The following is a 7,681-nucleotide window of genomic DNA, read 5'->3' on the forward strand; positions in this document are numbered from 1 at the left end:
AAAAAAAAAAAAAAAAAAAACAACTTTCATGTGGGTCGAAAAGCCACATTTTGATTATTGCGATAGATGGAACTGACAGGAAAAAAAAAGATATAAAAATGGAAGAAAAAAACCCAAAAGCCAACCCCTTCGCAGGCCTGCTGCAGGCTCGGGGGCCRGCGGCTTTGCTTCGCTCGGCGCGTCGCAGCCGGAGGCCTTGGAGCGGGTCGCCGCGGCGGGGACGGCACGGAGCCGGAGCGCGGCATCCCGGCCGTCCCAAGCCCATCCCAATCCCCTCCTCCCGCTTCCCCGCGGAAAGGGCGCTGCCCCCGACCCGCAAACCGGAGCGGGCAACAGGAACGAGGGGATTTTCGCGCGCCGAGAGCGGCCCGGAGCAGGTCCCCGAGCGGCGGCGGCGGCCAGGCCCCCGCGGCAATTCGAGGGGCRCCAAAAAAAAACGCGACACCAGGGCTGGGGACGGGGAAAAAACTGCATCACCCGCCCGCTCCTGCTCCCGCGACTCGAGACCAGTCACAGGGGAGATGGCCAAAGGGGTGAGACCARGCCCCAGATTTTTGCTAGTTGAGCGGTAAAAAAAAATTAAAAAATAAATAAATAAAAGCGCAGTTTCGTCTCACGGTTCAGGAAGAGGCGACCAACGGCAGCGCGCGCGCTGGGTTTGCTCCCCACGCAGGGCTGAGCGAGCCCAGAGTCGCTTCTCGCTCCGAGCCGAGCCGCCCACCGCGCTCGGCCGGGGAACGCAGTAATTTTGACCCCTCTCGAGCGCGCGCAGCGATAGCACCCGAACCCTCGTCTAAACCTAGCCGGTCTTGCAGAAATTCAGGTTTCGCGTGCAAACGTCTGCAGGCCGTTAGCCCGACAGACACAACTTCACCCCGGCACGTGCCCATGGATCCAGCGGGTCTCTGGATACGGATGCCGAGCCAAACTGAAACCACCCCGATTTTTCTCCTTTTTTTTTTTTTTTTTTGCCATCCCTCCTTTAGAGCAGACGCTGAACTACGCGTCCCCTGAGAACGGAGCCGACCCGCGGGCYGAGCGTCGCGGGCCGGCCGGCCGCGCCGACGCCGGCTCGCCCGGGGCCACCTTCGCAGAGCTGCTAGCTCGGCACCCACCTCACRATTTGGGGATCGCCGGGAGCAAAAGCCAATTCCACCGAAAGCCAGCCCAGCCGTTCTGAGCTAAAATAAAGCCTTTTGGGGGCCTCAAGCGGCCCCCCAAATTCCACTGCACCTGGGAAAAATGTAGGAGCTTGCAAGAGAATCAATAAATATTTATTGTTTAACCAGCAGTATTTTGACTGGAGATGTAAGCATGGCCCGGTGCCAGTGAAACCAGAGCCTTCTTGGCCAGCGCTGCAAACAAATTTTTTTGTGTATCTAGTTGGAAGATTATAAACTACGCARTGCAAAAAAAAAAAAAGGCAGCACAAGGCAGCGAGCAGCTTAGTCACGGAAGAGGAACAAAAGAGCTGAGATGCATAACTCTGTCGTGGGTAAAAGGAGGGAAAAAAARGGGATGCAGGCCCAGTTTTTGGCTGCGAGACAACCGTGCAGTTTGTATCAGCTAAAGGTTTGCCCCGSTGGCTCCTGCAGCGATGAGGCTTTGCGTATGCYGGGGGGCAGCGGGGCTCCGCGCGCGCTGCAGGCTGCCCTCGACTCGCCGCTGCCACCCGCATCGGGGACGTCGGGGCTCGGCCCATGGGGGCACGATCTTGCACTCGCTGCTCAAGTGGGGCGGATCATCCCTTCCTTCTTCCCTTTGGTTATCCCGCCAGGCTCACAGGTCCCCCCCCCCCGCCAGAGCAAACTTTGCAGCCTGCCAGACGCCTTGGGTCCGTTCCAGGGATAGCGACGGCCGCGGCTTTCCTGGAGTCGCGCAATCTGCTCACCTGCGGCAGTTCACGTGCCAACGCAAGTATCAGCTGGTGGTGCAGAAAGGAAGAGACTCGCTTTCCTGGTCTGGGACAAATCCACCTGGGTTTGTTTTTCCTCTTCCTTTCCAAAAATCCTTGCTGATGCTGCACAACTGAAAAACAGCCATTCCGGATGATGGACCTACAAGATTACATCACTAACCGATTTTCAGACAAAAGGGCTGACCTTGTGCACTCCTACCTCTCGCCCAASTGCCCGAGTCGTATCTGCTCTCATCCACACAGCACCTGCTGGAGGACAGCAAGCCACCTTTGATTTTGCTTTCAGCATCAAACTGGCATCTCCAGGACTTTAATCACTGGAGGGAGTTTGCTTTGGCTGCCTGAGTCCATCTGAGTTTGCAAAGCTCCAAGGCTCTGGGTCACTAGCAGAAGCAAGTGGAGCTCCACGACCCGGAGTAGCTGCAGGCACGGCGGGTCGGCCCTGGGCTGAGCCCTCCTGGGCTGCCACCACGGCACCAGCGACCACACGCGGGCCATCGCAAAGCCAGGACAGACACGCACCTTCCCGTCCCGCTCACGCGAAGGGCGCTCGCTTCTCGGCTCGCTCGYGCAGCCGGGGGCATCGCCCAGACTTTTAACACCGTGCGGAAAGCAGYGCCAAAACCTGGAGACCCACACGGCGGGTGCTGCTCTTCCACAGCAGCAAAGCTGGCTCCCTGCCGAGCCCCGGCCCGCCGCGCTCCGGGCTGCTGCGGATTGGGGACGGCGCGGTGGCGTGCAGCTCGCCCGTCAGCTCCCCTCGCAGCGCCGCAGCGCGAGGCCGCGTTAGCCCTTCGTCTCCTAAGGCCCTATCAAAGCATAGCGTGCCGTAATTACATGGCAAATTAGAGGCCACTTCATGTAACTGCACTGTAATTACACAGTTGTTACATGGCTTGGGGAGTAGAGGACGAACAAAAGGGAAAGGAACGGGGCTTCGCTCCTCTTCCTTGGAAATATCCATCTGCTCTTCGTACCCAAGTTAAAAATGCCCCTTCAGTCAGCATATCCCTGCAGGAGCGCCTGGAAGAAGGGCGTATGCGGTCACAACAAGCATCACCTTTAGTTACGTTTGCATTTGTCAGGTTTGCATTAGCTTCCCTCTTTTCACAGCTTTGCCCCTCGAGCAGCCAGAAGCTGCTGCTCCAAAAAGGTGGATTTACCAGGACCCAGGTGCAGATGGTCCCCTCCCTCCCTGGGAAACGATCCTTCCCCCATCCTAGGTGGATACCACAGTGATGGGCATTTTGTAAGTGGATAGCAAGGTAATTGCTCTTTTTCAGTTCAAATTCTCACCTCCTCCACAGGCAATCAGCACTGAAAACGCCACCGGAGCCCAAAGCCCTCAATTTATTAGACGCTCTCGCTCCTGTTGGCTGATGATTCATCCCCGCACAGGAGTATCCACCACCAAAGAGCAGCTCTCATCGCTGTTAACGCAGAAGCAAATGCTTTTTCTCTACATTCAGAAAGATGCCAGACGCAGCCTGGCCTGAAATCCGCTGCCCTGAAATGGCTTCACCTCGCAGGACTTGGTCCCGTGCCCACGCCTTGCAAAAATCTCCAGGCAAGCGCTCCGGTGCTTTGTGGGCACTCAGCCCACCCCAAGGAGGACAAGCAAAGGCTCTTTGGGTACAACAGCATGGAGGAAAGGACTGAGCTAGAAGCACAGACCAATCTTTAAAGCAACAGGGAAACTGAGTCACCGTGAAATAGCAGCTGGCACAGCTATGGGCAGCAGCCTGGGGTCCGGGCACTCTGCACGGATCATACGAGATCAAACCTACCTTTTCAGAAGAGAAGATGATGCGAGTTACCGTGCACTGCTCTTGCAGCCCAACCAGCTCAGCAAACTGCTCGGGAAAGAGCGAATTCCCCCTTTCTCAGGGAAGCTCTTGTTTCTGCTAAGGGACCCTACGCTCAGCCCCAGTCCGCTGCATTTCTGCATTAAAAGGTGAGATGCCAGCAAGCAGCATTTATGATTCTGGGCGAGAGCCAGGACTCACTGCAAATAACCAGTGCTCCGGCCTTTCACTTCCCCCCCCCCCCCCCCAAGAAATAGGATGCGAAAGGAGAAAAAGAATAAATAATCCCAGGGCCCAAAGAGCAATCTGGGGCTGTTTAGTTGACTCCTCTCAAATGGGACGTTCCTGCTGTGACCCTGTTCCAAGTCCACACACCAAAACCCAGGAGTGAAGGCATGTTTGGATACTTAAGCTCTCGAGATGAGAGCTGCTGGGGAGACCTGGCAGCCAGATGCCCCAAATCCCCTCTCAGCGCTCCTGTGCCCTCGTTGCCCAAGTTGTTCCCCTCTTCCCTGCCTCCCACGTCCTCCCTCACAGGCCCAACTTGAAAATCCCATCTGAAGACTGTTTTGACGACACATTCACACCTGTAAAGCACTTTGCCACTTCCCCCTAGCAAGGCACCCTGGCAGAGGGCGGGCACTTGCCAGAGGATTTGCTTTAAATATAAACTCCCTTATTTGTCCACACGAAAAGGGTGAAGAGAAAAGCAGCCTGGCTCCGGAAGGGAGAAGCMGGAGTCCTGCCGGAGAAAGTCTTGCTTCAGCCCCCGCTGTCCCAAGCCCTCCAGAGAGGGAAGGGCCCCGCCGGATGAATCCGTCCCCGGAGGCCTCCCCCGCGCCGGCCAGCGGCCGGGCACCTCTGCCTCCGCCCCGGGACCCTCCSCTGGAGCCTTTTTACCACCGTGCCTCGCGGGAAGCCCCAGGGCAGCAAGTCAGCAGCTTCATTAGCAAGAAATGTAGTTATCTCTCAGCACTTCAGAGCCCCAATTACACGCTGCCAGCTTGCAGCAAGGGCTGCGGAGCTGCTTTTAACCCTGACCACAGACAACAGACAGATCTTTGCAGAACCGAAGGAAACAAATCGATTCGCAGAAGGCGGCATTTGCCAAACGCGGCATTAAGTTCCTGCTAGCGTGCGCTTGCACATTGCTCGAGCTTTTACTCCAATGGATAATCTTTTGTCCACTTGTCATTAAAAAAAAAAAAAGAAAAAAAAGCCGGTAAACTAAATTCCACCAACCCACTGGCGGATCAGTCATATATCTGGAATCAAACTTGATGTTACCATACACTGTGCCAGACCATCACACCAAAAAAACACTCCAATACAACTTGCATATTACAGGAGATGCCCACCACCATGGTATCTTGGCTGCTGAACTGCTCACCTCACTCGCACCTTCTTGTTGGCAACAGTGGGCGGACTTGGAAAGCTTTGTGCAACTTGACATCCCCTTCAGGTTATTTTTAAACCCTCTGGGCGTGCTACAGACCCCAGCTCGCTTTTACGCCTGGAAGCTGCCTGCACGGGTGGGTCAGAGCAGGCTTTTATTTCGGAAGAGAGAGGGGAGTATTACRGTGCGGCCAAAGCATCTCTGCAGTTTTACAGGGCATAAGGCACCTGGCACATTAAAGGCTTTGCGCAATTGGAAACCTCTCCCTGCGTGGGGTTAACCCCGCGGATACTGTAAGGACACCGTGAGCAAATCCAGCCAAGCAGCTGGAAACAAGAAGATGAAACGGGTCAGGATTAGTAACGAACGACGGAATTGCTGACTTTCTTGCGGATCTGTACACAAACCTGACTAACTGTGGCCAAACCCAGCATCAGATGACTGCCTGGTGCCATGTAAACAAACGAGCAGCTGGACGCCGAGTATCCTCAGCGAGGCTGCGACTTTTTTTCGAAAAGAACGGGCACATTTGGTGGCGGGTTCAGCAGAGAGCCCAAGGGATGGGCAAGTCCTCGGGCGCAGTCCTAAAGAGGCGCAAGCAGAGCGCGCTTACGGCCCCCACGCAGGGCATCATAACCTAGCAGCATCCATACTGCCTCTCTCAACATTAAATCCAGCCAAGCCAGAAAGCTGCAGCATTCTCCAAAAAAGTTACGGGGGAAATGAGGTTAAGCCAGCTAATTGACAACATTGACCTTTTTGGCTCGCAGCGTTAGTACAACCACCAAAACAGAAGCAACTGCAACTCAAGTCGATAGGGAGTCAGCTCTTTTTTTTTTTTACCTTTCTGGTTTTGTTTTTCAGCGCTCTTCCTGCCAAAGTTTAAACTCTGGGTCAACTCTAAAAATCGCTTGCTGACACAAGATGCAAAAGATGGGCTAGCAAAGCGAAGAAAACGAAGTTCAGGCAGCGCGGGACACAGTGTGCTGCCACGGCTTTAGGCAAAGGCAATCGCGTTACCCTGGGGCTCCCGCCTGCGTGAGCCCCGCACACCTACACAGCAAAGATGCCTCRGTGACATGCCCTCACCCATGCCAGGAGATGTTTAAATTTGAGCAGAGACGCTGGTCCGAACAGAGAAACCAACAACGCCCACCTCCTCCAACCCTGCTCTAACGAACCAGGTGATTCTCCCCATCGCATTTGCTTCCTCGGCAAGCAAGAAGAAGCAGTTGTGATATGAAGCACAAGATTAAGCCTCCAGTAAATGTTCCTTTAACCAAAGCCTTAATAAGTAGGTCCTTAACTCTGCTGGAGTCAGCGGGACTCTTTCATTTAACCTGCATAGGTGCTTTGGAGACTCATTCTCAGCATCCCTAGGCACCATCGGGTATTGCATTTCCAACGCTGCCCCTTCAGAGCCCACATCTGAAAGGCAGGACCAGCTTAGCTGTCAGAAGGACCCACAGCTTCCTCCAAAACACAGCTATAACCGATGACGAGGTTACGGCTCTGCCCGCAGGTAACGCAAGGAGACGGATCCCGTGGAAGGCCCTCTCCATCCCCGCGCGAGAAGCCGTGCGGCCGCTCGGCGGCAGATGCCGGCCAACCCGCGCGTGCGCCGGCACACTGGAGCTCCCGGCACACAAAGCTGATCCTCCGCAAGCTGCTGTTTTAGCTCCGAGCGCTAACCGCTGCACTGCTCCGGCCCCCCTCGTCCTCCAGCAATCAGCTGTCGTTTTATTTCCCACAGGCAGCTTGAAACGGTATCGACTGTCAAGGGGGGATAGTCCCCCTTCGGGCTTTCCTAGCAACTCAGGATCTGGCAAAGTCCACGACTGTAACTTTCTTTCATCCAGTGCAATTATTTTCTTCAGCGCACCGACACCATGCAAAACAGGAATATCCCCTGCAAGCCAGCGGGAATTACTGCAGGGAAGCAGTGGGACTGCACCTACCCCTCCCTCRTACCTCCGGGGAAAAGGGTTTTTCCCCTGCAGGCCCTCCTGTGACRGAGGGACCATCCTCTGCCTCGGCAGCAGCCGGGCAGAAGGGAGTTTCGTGCTCGGGGTCAACGGGCGGCCGAACAACACCAGAACGCAAACAACAGCCCTTCTCATGGTAAAGGCTCCGCTCTTCGCGTTAACCGCAGACAGTGGGAGCTAAATGCACCGTTATCGCAATTTAAAAAAGAAAAAAAGAAAAAGCACGCCTCGGTTCAGTAACACATCTTCCGCGGTAACTTCAGCACCTTTCCTCCAGCAACTTCTCCAGCTCTTGAACGGCCAAAAAAACATAAATAAAAAATAAAAAAAAAGGGGGGGGGACATTCAAAGGAGCGGGCTTTTCTGCTTTAAACGCGGTAAATTCGTAGCGGGCAGAGGAGGTAGCGCTCCAGCGTTGCTTCGCACACCGCGCGCAGCTCCCCAGCCATGTGCAAAGGGAGGGACCGTGCCCCGCGGAGAGCTCCGCGGCCCCGCGCGGCTGCGGGCGGCGGCGCGGAAACCCCGCGGCCCCCCCCCAGCCCCAGGCACTTTGCCCCCAGCCCCGCTAAGGAGGCCA

The 7,681-nt window shown here is 55.5% G+C and overlaps 1 protein-coding gene across 3 annotated transcripts in view; it reads right to left on the reverse strand.

Moving 5' to 3' along the window:
- ETS1 (ETS proto-oncogene 1, transcription factor) overlaps positions 1-7,681 on the reverse strand; it is a 71,326-nt gene that overhangs the window by 34,424 nt on the left and 29,221 nt on the right. The window lies entirely within an intron of this gene.

The sequence above is a fragment of the Rhea americana genome, unplaced genomic scaffold, assembly GCF_003343005.1.
Source record: "Rhea americana isolate MKP2758 unplaced genomic scaffold, rheAme1 scaffold_48, whole genome shotgun sequence".
In the NCBI taxonomy this organism is placed as follows: Eukaryota; Metazoa; Chordata; class Aves; order Rheiformes; family Rheidae; genus Rhea; species Rhea americana.